This window comes from Plectropomus leopardus, chromosome 16 (genome assembly GCF_026936395.1).
Source record: "Plectropomus leopardus strain MGB_pleo_1.0 chromosome 16, ASM2693639v1, whole genome shotgun sequence".
Taxonomy (NCBI): domain Eukaryota; kingdom Metazoa; phylum Chordata; class Actinopteri; order Perciformes; family Serranidae; genus Plectropomus; species Plectropomus leopardus.
The window spans coordinates 8717902-8735093 of NC_142191.1; the positions used below are offsets into that span (position 1 = coordinate 8717902).

A 17192-nucleotide genomic window follows, 5' to 3' on the forward strand; every position below is an offset into this window, starting at 1 on the left:
CATTGATGAGGAGCTAAAGATAGCAGCTTATCCTTAAAAACATCCTTAGGTAAGGTTGTGAGTTTCTGTTGACAGAACTGTGTGTGAAAAAAATTCATTCAGATGACTTACAGTTGAAGTAGTAATTTCTTTGAAACCTTTATAAGTTCTGAAAAGAAAGTAACCTTATCTGGCACACAGCCGTATGTTTCCCCTAGGAAAGGGCTGATTTTGATTTTCCTGCTCAAATGTTTTCAAAATGACACACAGCAGATTATATCTTACATCCAAGGAGCTCTTAATTGGACAATATTAACAGAAATTCAATTCAAACGTGTTCAATATTCTTCAAACGTTTTTCAAAACCACAAAACTCCCTGTTAAATATGAAGAGAGACGGTATCAGCCACTAATACAACATATGCTCCTAAAGTTTGCAGCACAAGGAACTATTGTCTGTCTGAATTGAAAACGTACATGTGTGTGCTGCGATTAATGTTCTTTGTTACAAACACTCAATCCGGCTTTCACAACATCAGCCAATACCATTCCTGTTGAATTATTGATGAGGTATGAGACCTCTGGAAGACACAGCTGTCATTGAGGCGGTGGGTGTTGTTGTGAAACAAACATAGTTGCTTGGAGTTAGGAAAAGAGAGAAAAACTTGCACAGATAGACAGATAGTTTGAAGACTTGGCTGCATTCTTGGATTGATCCTCAATTGAATCCCAAGGCAGTGTTTTCTCACCAGACTTTGGTTTGATTGTCTTCTACACGTCAGAACATATTACCGAGATATACACTTCTTAAGGGAGATAGTTGGCGATGCCGTCGAATATTCCATCCCGTCAGCAAAATTTCACAATTATCAAGATTCAGACGACTCCATCGATGACACAAAATGCCCTTAAGGTCTTTTCTCAAAGGACCAAGGATGCAGAAATTCCCGCTACACAAAAACCACATGCCTACATACCCTCACACACAGACGCACATGCACACCATCCAGACACCCCTTTGAGCTTCCTTGGGGATGAATCATCCGGAGGTCTGATGTGGTTAACGGCGACCAGTGTTTCCGTGTTTGCTCAGATTCCGCCCTCACAGCCACATGGGACTCCATAGGTTGAGAAGCAGCATTTAGCTGAGTCATCACAAAGTTTCCTTCATTCCCATGATTCTTCCAGTGGTCGCTGACTCAATGAAAGATGCCATCTTTCTCCACTGAGACGATGCAGCTAGACCTCTGTCTTACGTGTGACATTTGAATATGTTTTTAATGACTCAGCATTTGCATTACCTGGATATACACTACAGATTTGATCGATGCAAGAACTTAGAATAGTAGTTCCCCGATTTAGCATTGAACTCCTACAACATTGTTGGACTCTTGATGGTTTGTTTTTTTTTAAATCATTCGAAATCACTGCAGCTGATCAGAAATATGGTGTTTATTTATTTTTGAATGAATTCTTAATTTACCTTAGCTTAATTCAACCTAATCTATTTAATTTAATTTATTTTAACTTGATTTTATTTGTTTTGATTTGATTACTTTTGCCTCTGGGCCAGGTGTTCAGATAAGCACTAAAACAGACAGACATAAAAGCATGCAAACAATTAAAAGCATTACTGAAAACATGAATGTAAAAAGAATGGTTGGCACATTAAAAGCACCAGAAGAAGTTGATTTTACATGACAGAACATTAGCAGTTACACAGTATGTACATCAAGACACAAACAATAACAGGCAAGAAACAGTTATGTACAAGATGTAAGCATTAGCAAACAAGGCAGTCAGAGACAACAAAACACAAGCATTTGCAGACAGGGCACAGTTGAGCATGACAGTTTAGATAAAACATAATATGTGGATTTGTGTACATGAGAAATGCTTGGATGCTCCCCTGCGAGGCAGCCTGTATAAATGGGGTTCTGGTTGCGTTCTTCAGTTTGAAACAGACACAGAGGGACAGTCAATATATATATATATTTTTTAATTCTTTCTGAATGAATTTTTGATATTTTGCAAATATGTTTACCTTCAATCTGCTGTGATAAGTGGGTGCAACGCTGCTAATGGCATACCTTATTGTTAATTTAGTTGGCAGTATGCAGTGCATTGACTTAGTCAACACGTTAGTATGCAGTTTCCAACAAAGCCTCTGTCTAACCATCTTTCCATGTGTGATTTTGTGTGTATGTGTGTGTGTGTATCTCTCTCTCACCTGCACATACTCACAGCCACACACACACACACACACACACACACACACACACACACACACACACACACGCAAACACATCCACTCACTCACTCGCAGTCCTGTCTGGAAGAGATTGTGCTAGAATAAGAGATGATTGAATGCGTCACAGGCATCTGCCGTCACTGAAATTCCTTTATTCTTTCTGATAATTCACCAGAGCAGTAGTGGTATGTGCAGCTCTTCCATTATACAAACATGTCTGAAAGAGTCAAGGCTGTGACTTTTGAACCAGTAACTTTAACAAAACAAAAAAAATCTATTAGCGTTTCACTGTTTCACACTTTATCATCAAATATGCATTTCCAAATCCCATTAAAGATCCTAACTGGAAATAGGTCTCCCCTTTGATCAGTTGGCAGAGCGTGTGCCCGGGCAGCAATTTAACAGTTCAAAATGTGTGGGAAGCTTTGCAGTCATTTTCTATTTAGTGTGGCATGCAAATAAATGAAGGTAGCTCAGGACAATTATAATCAGCAGCCGTCCACGTCAGTAACTTTGATAAGCACTTTTGCAGAGTTTCTGCAGAGCCATTCTGGCATCACGCTCTGCACCTTTTTGCAGCATGTCAAGCTGACTTTATGATAAACAGTCACGTAGTGCTACAGGTCCAGGCTCCCCCAGTATCACCATGAGCCACATCAATCATTCGTCCCTAAATGAGAACCAGATGAAGCATATTGAAAAAATAAAATGGTCTGGAACATCAGGATCTGTTATTATATGTAGATCTTTTGTGTTGTGGTAAAATGGCTCGCCAAAATACCCCATTGTCACAAATTTGTGGTGGTCATGAGTATATGGACTACCTAAGGCAACTATTTTGGCTTAGGCCATGCCAGTTTTGTTTACACTGAATGAGAGAATCCAGGACTAAAAAGATGAAGCCCCCAGCTGTAAAAAAAAAAAAAAAAAGTAAAAGAAGTTGTTCTACTGACTCCCATCTTGTTTTAGCATTTTGTCTTTCATCCTCAACTTATCTCCACACACAAAAAGACACCTGTCTTTTTTCCTGTATACTCACTGAAGCAAAGAACAAAGGTAAACTTCTCTGAGTCAATAAATTATGTGTGTTATACTGACAGATGACAGCACAAATTGTGACTTTGTTGCTGAAGGAAAGTGAAGGCTGTAATTTCACAGAGGAGAGGAATCACCGCTACATTTTTATGGCTCTTCGCACCCGTTATCTCCACGTTATTTATGATTGTGTCAGTGCAGGGTACATGGGAGAGGATGGGCTATTTTCATCAGCAATGTAAAATGAATTCTGGAAATCGTCCTACCAGCAGGAAGGGGATGGCCCACAGTATATCACAATCTGGAAATGTCAACAGATCCTATGAAAAGACCAAAGAGAATCATGTGTTAGTCCGTTTCTCAATACTTTCATTCCTCACCGTGTGTGGCTCTCAGCCCCAAGCCCATTCACTCCTACTGAAGACATAAATCTTTAAAAGACTTTCTTAATAGTTTTCTAAAACAGATGGACACTGGTTTTTAGCAAACATTACTCAGATAGGAGGAAAACGATGCATTTTTTGGAGACTGTTTTAAGATCTTGCTTAATGTAATTCTTGTGAGATATTGAGTATTTACGACCGCAGGACAGTGTATAGCACTGAGTCAAAATAACTACAGTGCCCACGTTCATTGTAAAAAATGAAACATATCAAGTGCAAAGGTTGAGGTCACTAATTTAACAGTTTGTGGATAATAATGAAGGTCTGAAGTATGTAGGAATATGGGTTTGGGTACACAGACAGTAATAAGGATGATATTGTCACTGGGCAGAGATTTAAGAGGCTTTCAAATTTGAGTCGTGGCATTAAATTATTATAAACTACTCGCAAAATCATTCACTTTAAAGTCTGCCCGATTAACACGTGCTAAAACAGCAGCAGCTAAAATCGGACACAGTCGGAGCCGTGTAACGTTCCCAGCAAACTCGCACCAATGCAGCTCAACTCTGTTATTATTGCGAAAATAAAACACGCCTAATGGAAACATGTTGATTTAAAAAAAACTTCCCATTTATCACAAAAAGTTTTTATTGCACAAGGTGGTATTTCAGGCAATTTGAAAAAGCCATATTCTGCAAAAACTGTGGCCACTTAAATGAAACACTTTTACGGGTTTTATAGGCCACATGATTGCATAACTTAACGAAAGTTGAGTGGATCATCCAGAAGTTTTGAATCCACAATTCTTCTGTGAAATCTTGGAATATGACCTCACAGAAATCCCTCATACGTGGCCACTCCCATTTATAAGCGGCTTGCCTTTTGATTATCGCTCACATAACAAGCCTATGTCGCCTTCAGTTGGCAATAATGACAGCTAGTGCGGTGGCCGCTATAGAAATAAACCTGCTAATGTTTGGCCAAATTGAGCACTCAAGGACGCATGCCGATCCCTAGTCCTTTCATGTAATTTCTTGACAATAAGAAAAACAATATTACAAGCATTATCCTTAATTTATTATTTATGTCCATTTTTGATTTGCATCTGTGGCTGTACATCAAATATTTTACTTGAGTTAAAAAAAAAAGGGTTCCTTTATTTACCAGAGACAATTCAACATACAGAATTTATGATGTTATTTTCTTCCAATCTTTCTATCTTTTATGTGTGCACTCATCCGTGTGTCAGTGTGAGGCTAAATGGAAGAGCTGCAAATACTTTCCATTTATAGATCAAATGTCAGTTCAATGCTCACTTCTTGTGTTGTTGTTAACGTAAGAGACAGCTGAAATGCAAAAAAGGATGTTTCCTTTTATGCACGTAAAATAATTTTCTGCCTATTTTTTCTGGCTGGTGATACTTGAAAAAGCTGGAAGCATGGTTAAGTGTTGCACATACTTTACTTGCACAGACTATATTCAGGTGGAATTAATTCTCAAAGTTTTCATAGAGGGATATTTAATTTGAGAGTATAAACATCAGAAGCATAATGTATATATGGAACTGATTTTTATTACAACTTAGAGAGAAGTAACGAAGAAAATCATGAAAAGCCACCAGTTTCCAAAAAACATTAAACATTTCAATAAGCAGCTATAATGTAATAAAAATATCAGCACAAATTGGCATTTATATTCGTCATAATGTTTGCAGTTGAAACTTAATGAGGCCTTCTGTTTTGAGGACCATTTTATTTGAATTTAAATGCTCATGTGCCATAAAAGCCAATGACTGTAATCAAGAAGTAAATAACTTTATTTTGTGGCACAACTGTATTGTGAACAAGAATTTTCATCGTGCCAAATGCATCCATTTTGGACAAAGTGTGTCTTGTGAGAGTAAAATGGTTCAGCAGTGATTTCAGCGGCTTCGTGTTTCAGATTGTATATTTGTTTTTACTGCCTCAAACATTAAAATGGAAAAAACCGTCTCTGCCTTTTCTGACCATGAATCATCTTTTATGTGCTCTCGTGCTTTTATTTTTTATTTTTTTCTGATAACCAATGCCGTCATCTGTGGAAGGTAAATCCCCCTCGTCTCTCTCACAGCTCTCTGTCGATGTTCTTCCACCTTCCCTCCTGCTGTGGGACAGTAATCAGTTAACTCCAGAGACAGGAGCTCATTTCCTTCACTTTCCATCTTTTTGAATACTCTTTTTTTATTCTTTTTTTACGACTTTGTATTGGATCTCTATTAAGTTTTCCATGGCTGTAACCGCACAGCACACACACTAAATCTATGGCCTGCAGCTTTTCACTGGCTGAGGTGTGTTTATCTGCGTATGCGTGCAGTTTTGTGACATCATTAGCAAAGCGTTAAGTCCTTGGAGGGGTGGAGGTATAATGAGTTTTGGTCCTGACCTGAGGAAAAGCTGTTTGCTGATGGTGAATTCTCATGCATCTTTGCGTTTCTGGGAATTGTTGTTGAGGAATCAGGCTGCAGCCTCCGCAGCTCACTCTGTCCTGGGATTGAAATAACATGCACATACACAAAGCTGTCAGGAGGAGGGTGAGGGAGGGAGAAAATTAGAGTGGAAAGATTAGAGTGTGATCATGTGAAATAGGGTCAAAATGTTAGAGAAACTAATCTTAGAATAATGGGTACACTGTAAAATCTGACGAGTTGATCTTACTTAAAATGCTCTTGAAAACCAATCGCCTTGATAAAGGAAAGCAGATGTAACTTCAGTATAAACTTGATTTATATTAAGTGTTAAGTGTACTTGAAATTCAGCTGTATTTAATACATTTTGTGAAGTTGTTGCAACTTAAAACTTAACATCTTTAAGAATATACTAATATGATTGATTAACAAACATTTGGAAGAATACAGATAAAAAGCACAGTTTACTTGGTTTACTGAAGTTGTTAAAACAACAAAGTTAAGTAAATACAGCTACATTTTAAGTAAACATAACAGATATAAACTAAACATAAATTAAGATTAATAATTATATTTACTTACATTTTCAGGGCAGTTGGTTTCCTAGATTAAAAAAATTAATAAAAGCAATTGTCAGAATTTGCAGTGCAGATGTAGTGCAAAAAATACAAAAAAAAAGTAGTGTTTCATGCGTTGTGCTTTTTAAGTACAACTCTGCATTCTCATCAGTTAAAGGGATAGTGTTGAACTTTTGAAGTGTGGTTGTATGAGGTTCTTATCTATAGTCAGTGTGCTACCTAACCTCATATAGCACACCCCAGTTTGGAGAAACACCGAAGCTAAGCAATGTACTGCTATGGACAGGGACAACAGCAAATGTGTATTTGCCACCTAAAAAAAAGTCCTACCTGAAAAAACAATTCAGCATTGTATGAAGATATATTTTTAAAAAAACTGCTATTCCCCGCCTTAATTTAAAAATAATTCCTTCCACATTACCTTTATTTTAAAAAGTATCTCCGTACACACTACAATGCAACACCAACTCCAAACGTCGCTGCATTAACTGTCTTCCAAAGTTTAATAAAATAATTAATTACAGTAATAAAGTGCAGGTTGACTTAACCTTTTTTTAAAACGACGACTGGAGATTTCATTCCCCTTCAAAATAAAGACAGAGTTACTCACTTAAATATATGAATGAGCGGAGCCAAAAAAATCAATAAATGAACAATCAAGTCATAACCTGTTCTGCTCATTACTGTTAACTAATAAATGTTACTTGTTGACCTGTTGTATGAAAGCAGTATCACACTTGAGGTTGTGCTTCTGTACTGTATATCCTCATGGCTGTGATTTTTTTCGGCACTCGGCCTGTAGCCTTGTGCCTACAACCGAATCACAGCCGTGATGATAAACAGTACAACAGCACTCCCACTGGTGTTATATTTCTTAATGATAGAACGTCTTTGGTAGAACACTGACTATGATTAAGTTCCTCTTACAACCACACTGCAAAAGATCCAAAATTTTCCTTTCGATAATGAAACTTAAACTAAAACTAAACAGTTTCCCACTAAAACCTGTGATGAATTCAAGTGCAAAACCTGACTAAACCTTTTCCTTCCTTTTCCCTGCAGACCAACAGCTGAGAGGAAGTGAGAAAAATGTGTCATTTTCTAAGTAATAAGACTCTATATAATACGCATGTCACCAAGGCAGCTCTCATCTTACTCTTGAAAGGAAACCGAACCCCGAAAAACAGCTGTACCCGTTTCCATATGCCCTGGCCCTGCTTTAATACTAACACGTCCATATCGTCTCTCTATATGAGTTCAGTCTGTCTCACCCTGAATTACCTTTGTCCCCGCTATCACCCCCTCTCTCTTCGTCTAACTTTCTTCGTCGCTCTCTTTCCTTTCTCCCTCTCCCCAGATGTCTGCTCACCAGCTGCGCTCAGATGGCTGAGAGAAGCAGACAGGATGGGTTTTTATCGAGCGTGCACACACACACAAACACCCCCGCAAAAACATACATGCACAGAGTATCACAGAGTGACCTGCCACAGCAGGGATCCGGGACTTTTGTCCCAGAGTTTAAAGATTTCTCTCTCTCTGTTCTCATTTTTTCCATGTCTTTTTCACTGTCCATGAGCACATCAATATGAAACAGATGCCCCTAACTCACAAGTGACTGCAGACAAACATGGGATATGGTCCGAGAAGGTCAGGAATTTGGCTGTTTCTCGGCTCTAATCGGATTAGTGTTCCTTTTTTTGTGTGTGTGACTAATATGAAAGTGATTAGACTGCAGCTTTTGGCCCAGAGAATGAGGAAAGTTTGTGGTAAAAACAGGGTTGATTGAATAAGCTTTGTTAAAGTATAGTCAGCATTTCTCTCCCTGTGTACTTAAAATGATTTATCCCAATGCTAATAAGAATTGTGCTCAAATATGTACTTTTGATGTATCTGTAGCCTTTTGATAGCTCTGTTTCAGCTTTATCATCATCTGATTATGTAGTGGAGGGCCCCACAGTCACCGCTCTCTCTCTCTCTGTGACACATGGACACACTGAGGTCATTGCATCACAGGGCTGCACAGTTCATGTTATCACACCAATGGGCACTTGACTGTCGAATAAGCTCCGCCTCCCCCAGTTACTGTTGCTATGCCTGTTGAGCTCTCAATTCTGACATAGCACATAATGCCATTTACAACAGTGCTGGAAGGCAACTAAGTACATTATTAAAATTCAGTGTACTTGTACTTTACATGAGTATATATATTTCATCTAACTTTGCATTTCTGCTCCATTACATAGACGTGGACTTGAGTCTGAGTCGTATGACTTGATTCACAAATTTGAAGACTTAAGACTCAAATTTATGAAATAAAAAAAATAAAAAACTTGAAATGCAAAAATGCGTCTGAACACAGAACAAGAAACCTGATGTTGACCCAGGTTTCAAAGGGTTAATGAGTTTTGTAAATTTCATATGTTATTGCTGCTCTGTTAAAATGGCATTACATTTGGTGAGGAGCACATAATGACTAGTTTAGGACTTGGGACTTGACTTTGGACTGGCCCACTTTGACCAGGGCCTTGATTTGGGACTTGAATGCAGAGATTTCAGACTTACCTTTGACTTACGAGACAATGACTTGTTCTCACTTCTGCTATATCTCAGAGATAAATATTGCATTTTTTACTTCAGCTATCAGCTAATTAGTCAGACATCCCAACTTTTGGAGCATACTGCAGAGCATTTAACAGACTGGTTGATATTCAGTCATTTACACTTTGGCTTTTGTTTTTTGTTTTGGAAAGGCTGAAAAAAAAGACAACTCTTAAAACTCTTTATTAGTGCCCCATGCACACCACACTAACACAAGGAGAAGACTCGTAGAGGATTCAAAGCCTGACGAGTGTGACTTGCCCAGAGTGGTTTGGACAGTTCAGGAGAGGGCTTAAGCAAACTGTCAATTGGCTTCCGTTCTCACATTTTACTGCTAAAAGGGCAGTGTTAAGTTTCCAGTCTGTGTTGTTGCCATGGTGATAGGAAGGACGGTATGATGTCTGGTCTGACGGTCTGACCTTGACCAAACCGTGACGAGAACCTCTGCGGGGTTTCCCTCCCATTGACTTTTGATGGTAACACAACAGCTGGGTTCGTTTTCTTGACCTCCCAGAAGAAAGACGGAAGTGTGTGTGTTTGTGTGTGTGTGTTTGTGTGTGTGTGTGTTTTTGTTTGTGTGTGTGTGTGTGTGTGTGTGTGTGTGTGTGTGTGTGTGGAGGGGGCATTGAAGGGGAGGAAAGAAAGGCAAAAGTCAGGTCACTGGGCGGATGGATTGAACAGGTTTCAGAGGATGTGAGAGACAGCGGGCCTCATGGGTAAACATAGCTCCAGTGTGAGATGAGAGAATACCTCGAAGAAAGTGGGTTCATGCACATCAGGAGCCGTTTCCCATGGTGCTCCAGTCCAATTCCTCCCGGCCATCACCTTGGATTTCCCAAGATGATAAATTCAGATCATCAGTCAGGACATGAGAGGGTTCCTGACATGAAAGAGTAAAGAGTTCGGTCAGATCCACAGCTTCTAGCTGACACTTTGCTCTCTTTCACGTCCACCTCACAGCTCTCTGTCTCAGCTTTCTTCTCTCGTCACCCCTGAACTTTGACCTCAGAGACCTTGCCGGGGTCATCTGAGAGCCGACGCTTGAAGGCCATAAATCTGTCAACAAGCAGATCAGTGAATTTAGCCTCTGGACTTCACTAACATCTAGCTTCTCAGTTTTTATCAATGTTGTCCACCAGAAGAGCGTTAATGAATTAGGAATGAGTTATAGGATGTGCGCTAAATTATCTTTGACTTGGCAGTGCTCACACAGAGAGAAATCAGAGAAACTGTTTCTGTTGTTTTCATGAACTGTATATGACAATCAGAGAATTAATATAACAGCAAACAAATATTTGCTATGTAAAGATATTGTGGAGTATTGGTGTCATTTTGTGTCTCTTTAAAGGTCGTTTGTCTTTTTTCCATTAATTTTGTCTATGTAGTTATTTTTTTCTCTCTGAGGTAAATTTGTGTGTCTGACATCATTTTGTGTCTCTTTTTAGTTACTTTGTGTCTCTCTGATGTCATTTTGTGTTTCTGACTTCATTTTGTGTTTGTTTTTGGTAGTTTGTGTCTCTTTGAGATCATTGTGTGTCTTTTTGTACTAGTAATTATGTGTCTCTGAGGTCTTTTTTATATCTCTTTTGGTAGTTTTTCTCTTTGTAGTGGTTATATGTCTCTTTGAGATAATTTTGTGTTTCCTTGTAGTTATTTTGTATCTGTTCAAGGTTATTTTGTGTCTTTTTGTAGTAATTTTGTTTCTCTGAGGTTATTTTGTATCTTTTGGGGGTCATTTTGTGTCTGTTTGAGGTAATTTTGTGTTTCCTTTAAGTTATTTTGTGTCTCCCTGATGCCATTTTGTGTCTTTTTGTATTAATCATGTGTCTCTGAGGTCATTTTGTGTTTCTTTGATGCCATTTTGTGTCATTTTTGGTTGTTTTTGCCTCTTTGTAGATATTTTGTGTCTCTTTGAGGTCATTTTCTGCTCTGTGGTGTTATATTTTTGTCTCCTTATAGTTACTTATAGTGTGTGTATTTGTAGTTATTTTGTGTCTTTTTGGCAACTTTTTTTCTCTTTGCAGTTCATTTGACCCCTTTTGAGCCTTTTTGAGACTCTACCTGGTCAGTATCTGGTAACTTGAGCGACATGGGGACCCACTGACACTTTTGGCCCCTGGGCCTGGGTCCAGTAGGCCAGTTCAGTAATCCATCCATGGTTTACAGTGCATATTATATAACTGCAATGTCCTTGGATTAATTCCAACCAAGGACATTTCTTGCATATCATAGCATTTCTTCTCTCTCCATGTTTCCTGTCTGTCTACACCATTAACTAACAAATAAAAAGGCAAACCATGCAAAATATACGAGCCCTTGTTAGAATGCACTCTTCGAACCAGGGATTTTCATATCCTTTGTATTGGGGCACAAATTCTCTTTAAAAACCCCAAACTACAATTCATTTAAAATCTGCACAGCAGTTTCAGCCGCAGGCCAACTGACATTTTACCTTCCAACAAGTACAAAAAACCGAACATAGTTTTCTCTCCGCACATCAAGCATGCCAGTTTTCAGAAGGGAACACTTGATGAGCACAACAAAAACACATTTCTATTTCTCAGAGGTATTCATGTAATTTGTGTTACGTAAAAAAAAAAAAAAAATACACACAAAACACAACAAGGCAAAACAATAACTTCTCCATAAATCCCCAAACTACCCTTGATTAACCATAACTACCCATTAAATGATAGAAGGAATGCTTGGGAGAAAGTGGGAGAAAAATGGAAACACTGGAAGAGTGAAATACAAGAGAAAAGTGGAAAACAGAACCAGGGAAAGGGTAAAACGTGGAGAAAATGTGAGTGAAGAAAAAGAGGAGGATGAGATTCCACAGTCTGGATAACGCTTCCTATTTCTACATAGAAATGCAAACATGTTGGTGAACTGGGTTTGAAGGCCACGGTTGAATGAGTATCGTCTGATCGTTGTGGTCACACCACGGCCATGGTTTACTTGACTGCAATTAAAATACACATTGCCGTGCAATTAGTCGTACCGTTTTTAAAGATTTTGCTTTTTGTAAATGATCTGCAAACAACCAGCTACATCTGTTTTCCAAATCTGGCAGAGAACGGTTCAGAATACAGACAAACATCTAACCAGACAAACGGAAAAGGAAGTAACTTTTGTGCAGATTGGTAATGGTTGGATTGGAATCACTGATTTGTCTGATGGGTCCAACTGAGATGTTGATATTGGCACTCTAACCTTCTGTAACAAATTAACGGTCTGAGAAACTTCATAAATATAGACTCAGTAATTTGTTTTGGAGTGGTATCAGCCAAAGAATGAAGGAAAAAAAGAGAGAAAGAAGCTGTGTGTGCTGAATCAGGCACATGATTGTTGTTTTGTAGCATGAAAACAGCCTTCAACTATTGCCTATTAGTCTGACTACAACATAAAGAGATGTCAAATTCCTGCTGTATGTACCCACGCCGTTTATCTCTCACGTTGAGTGTCTATATTTACGCTGCTAGAAGTCAAGCAGCTCTTGACTCAAACTTGTCTTGCTTCCAAATAATCAATGAAAACATCACTACAGACTTAAGATAATCACTTTGTTTGCTGTGCAAACATGCCAAAGAACATGCACATGCAGCGGCAAAAATGTTCACACACAGTTCACAATCACTCACAGGCATGGTCATGCACGCTGCACGCTTTCCATGAGTGCTGGTGCTTGACAAACACCCGGAAATGGGAGGTACAGTCACCTCTGATCCGTGAAGGATAACTATAACTTGCTCTCTTTTATCATTCGTCAATGATATAAAAAGAAAAATAGCTTGTTATTATTGATGGCCGTGAGATTAGCAGACACTCTTAATTGTTGGCAGACAAGCAAGGGTTGGATTAAAAAAATGATCTTTTAGCTTGTTTTGGCAGCTCAGGGAGTGATTAACACTGTTTCTGTAGAGTAGCTCATCCCCCAGTATTAGCTAACTGGTGAAAGATATACTCTCGCTCAAACACTTCCACATATATGCACAGAGCGAGTGAGACGGCAAAACAGACACAGAGCCAAGGAGACCGTCAAGATGATCCAAGCGCCCTTCCTCTTTGTGATTGATTGAGTTCAAAGCTCACGAGGATCATGCTGACATGCACACATGTGTTAGCTCTCTGTCAAAGGCAGCACTTTGGTGCAAACTGTTACAAGATTGACTTAAAATAACTTAAGAGTAGTGTAAGATATATTTGAGCAAAATTGATTTAAAGCTGGTATTCATAGAGATTTTAATTAATCTTTCTCTGTTTCATAGTGTCTTAAGCCATATACCTCTTTATACCTCTGTGTTGAATCTACGCCATAGCCTGACATGTGTCTCCTTAGAAATGGAACTATAACCTAGGCCTTCTGGTGTTTTTTTTGGTTTTTCTTGTAAACCTTAAACAATTTCTTTCAATGGAAATTACAAAGACAACAAAGCCCCCACAAAATAGCATTTTATGTTGGGGTTCACCGATGTTGATTTTTTAGGGCCAATACTGATTATTAGTAGTTTGTGAGACTGATAACCGATATGTGGAACCGATATGCATTTACAATAAAAACTGAAATATTTCTGTCAAAACTGAGAATTTGGAATTTAACAAACTCCAGCACAAAACTTTGTTTAAATGCCTTTACTGAATGTTAAATCAAAACTGAAACATTCAACATTATATGCAGCAAGTTCCTAGAATCTTTTTTTAATAAATTCAAGTGAAAATTTAAATAAGACATTAATAAATACAAATAGCTCCCTGAGGTTTTACAAAGTAAAAGTTCTTTACATTCATTGACTTTAGTGGAGATCATTAAAATAAAACACCGATACTCATAATCGGCAAAATGCCAAATATTGGCCCCAATAATCAGCCAGGCCGAGAATCTGTTGACCCCTAATTTTATGTCTTGCATGTGAGTTATCCTGGCTACATGAGTAGAGGAAAGTCCATTAGCTGGCTAATTTATGCAATGTGTCGTCATAGGCTTATGCTAATAAAGCATGCTGTATATGTGGAGAAAATGTGTTTGGTATAAGACAGCTGTTTTTTACTTGAACCCTGTGAGCAGTGTTGTAGTGATAATCGATTAGTTGGATTTACTTGGTAGATGGAAAGGTTACCATAGAGACAGTAGGTATACTCTCCTATACTGTATATTCCAGTGGCTTTTTGGCTTATAAATGGGCTGTAAACAGGGAGAAAAAGAGGCGACTATACCCTGTTTACCTGTATTATATACCCTCCACTGCGTCGCTGCTTGTGAGTTGTAATGAATCCAAATTTGTACTTTTGTACTTTGTTAAAAGTTGCTATTGTTGTTCTCAGCTTCTTTTGTGTAGAGAAGAAGTCTGCTAGCTGCTAGGATAATTTTTTACAATGCTAATGACAAAAGCATGTTGTATTTGAGACAACTGTTTTGTCTGAGTAATAACAGAGCTGAATTTTGTTCTTTTGTTTAATGTTGCTGTTAAGTTTTGTGTGTGTTTTATGTGTGTGAGCTGAATCATTCAAATTTTACTGCACTTCACAGAAACACAACCAAGTGGCGTGACCCTGCTGACAACTAGCGTTTTGGGAGGTGTTAACTGCAGAGTGACAAAGACTGTCGACTCATAAGTGTAAATGGTCACAATGGCGTAGGCTCTCTGTAGAGCCTATAAATCAGCCTTAAGGCTTATTTACACTCGCTTTACCATATGTCTGTTTCAAACGTCATAAACGTCACTGCTCCCATACTTCTGGGCGTCCTTTATGTTATGATTGCAGAGATACAGCCAATAGATGGCACTAGCGTGCACAGTTAAAAGTTTCACTCAAACAACAAACAAGGCGACAATGGAGGAGGTTGTAATAGTGTACCTCTAAAAGAAGACAGCATTGTAGACAGCGGTGGTCTGTGTAGCCAAAAGGATACGTCCCAACATGTTATATTACTGTATACGTTTACAAAAAACAGATTTGTTCCATTCTGCCATTTTTTAATTGTCGTCACCGTCTCTATTGGTCATATCTTGCTTGATTTGCGTTGCACTGCCACCACAATATCTACTGCTCTGCTTTGTCCGTATCCATAAGATTTCAGAAAGAATGCACAAACACGGATAAATGGAAGCGCATCTGCTGGGAGCGCCTCTGGAGCGGGGCTGCATGCACATACTGCATGCAAATAATGCTTGCGCCCGGCCCAAAGTGATAGACAAATAATGCGACCATGTGCCTTGAGCTGAAAAGTTGAAAATATTTTAACTTTTATGCACGGGCAAAAACCATCAGAAAAATGTGTCGCACAAGAGCAAAAGGGCAGCGCCCGACAGGCACGCTGTACCAAGGGGAACAATGGTTTCGCAGGCGACACTTTTCTAGCGATGTGTCTCGGTGTGATCGGCCCTTATAATGACAGAATGCTCTGTCTGTCTCCGTATCTTTAGCAGAACTGTCACATACTCTGCAGTTAAGAAAACCACAGCAATATACAGTGGATAAAGCTTTACAAGTTGCATCTTTCTTGGTTATCAACATCAATAAAGAGTAAGGACTGTTATGTCTCAGAGTCAGAGGTACATATTGACATAGGACTGCAAACCCTCCCATGTTTGGTTGGAAGGTACACAAAGTGTCTGATTTTATTACCAGTGACTGCGGTTTGTAAACTCGATCTCTTTCCAACAGACAAAACTGGTTTCTTCAAACTATGACCATGTTTTTCCGTAATTTTTACCAAATAGTTTTAGCTGCCAAACCAAACCCAAACCATAGGTGTGGCAGATAATGTGAATCATTTTTATGATGCGGTTTAATCATAAGCTTATAGACCCTGCTCAGTGGGTCATTTTTTTAAGCTTTGCAATGCCTGATTGAAGTAACTGTCAGACTCTAAGTTTAAGATAAGTAATTTACCCAGATGGATCTAAACTGTGAGAAAGGTCTGAGTAAGTGTTGGCCAGGAGGACTTACCTGATAAAGGTCATGGGTCTGTTTCCACACAGCATCCATCCAGAATACAGGGCCTTTTACATTACATGAACACAGGTCAAGGTAGCATGAAAACGTCTACGGTTTTATTCTAGGGCACTAAAGATTTGTTTGACTTGTAAATATACATTTATACTTTGTGGATTAACTTGTGCATTATGGTAAAAGTACCCTATTGAAGGCCTTTTGTTTTTTTTCTGTATTATTAATGTAATTTGCAAATGTCAGCAGCTGATGATAAACGAGCTTAAGTTGAGCTACAAGTTTGTTTTGGTTTCCTCTGGTCGGGAACATTGCTGTGAAAGTGTAACCAACAAAGCCAGAGTCTGCAGACTGAGCACAGTCTGCTCATGTTTTTCTGACCAACAGCACTAATAATGCATAACTCCTCGAAAACATTTGCCCGGGTTGCTGTTCGGAGACAAGCTGTTGTGACTTAGACGGTTTCTGTGATTAATTACACAAGAGGCCTTCATCACACAGAGTGCAGCCGCTAAAACATTTTTCCTCTTGTAGCTTTTTTTTTTTCTTGCACATTTTCAGAGGGCCCTCAGGAAGCGATGACACAAATGATCAATGTCATACAGATATATAGATGTGATGATATATGACGCTATAAAGCTGAAAAACTAAACATGCCCACATATGCATGGTCATTTCTTGAGGCCAGGTATAACTTTCCGCTCTCCTATACGGTAACAAAGCTATAATTAACCACATACAGGTGTGTTTTTGGCACGAGCAGCTACCTGGCAGGTGTGTTTGTTATTACAATGTGATAATGACTATCATTACAGTTCAGTAAGAACAGGCGTGTTAGCAGGAGGCTGGGACGGAGAGGAAAGCAATAATGCGTTTACCAGGATGTGAGTGCACAACCGGCATTTCTGCACCTTAGACGCACACAGAGCCATAAACACGCACACACCCATCAGAACAGTATGGGAGAGATACAC

General features: G+C 38.8%; 1 long non-coding RNA gene across 2 annotated transcripts in view; it reads left to right on the plus strand.

The window, feature by feature from the left end:
- LOC148186816 (uncharacterized) overlaps positions 1-17192 on the plus strand; it is an 86124-nt gene that overhangs the window by 40386 nt on the left and 28546 nt on the right. Inside the window, exon 6 of one of the 2 annotated variants that reach the window (XR_015779085.1) lies at positions 10228-11564. The exons of the other annotated variant lie outside the window; for it this stretch is intronic. This is a non-coding gene — a long non-coding RNA (uncharacterized LOC148186816). Of the gene's footprint in view, positions 1-10227; positions 11565-17192 lie in introns of those variants that run through there. 2 annotated transcript variants of the gene reach the window in all.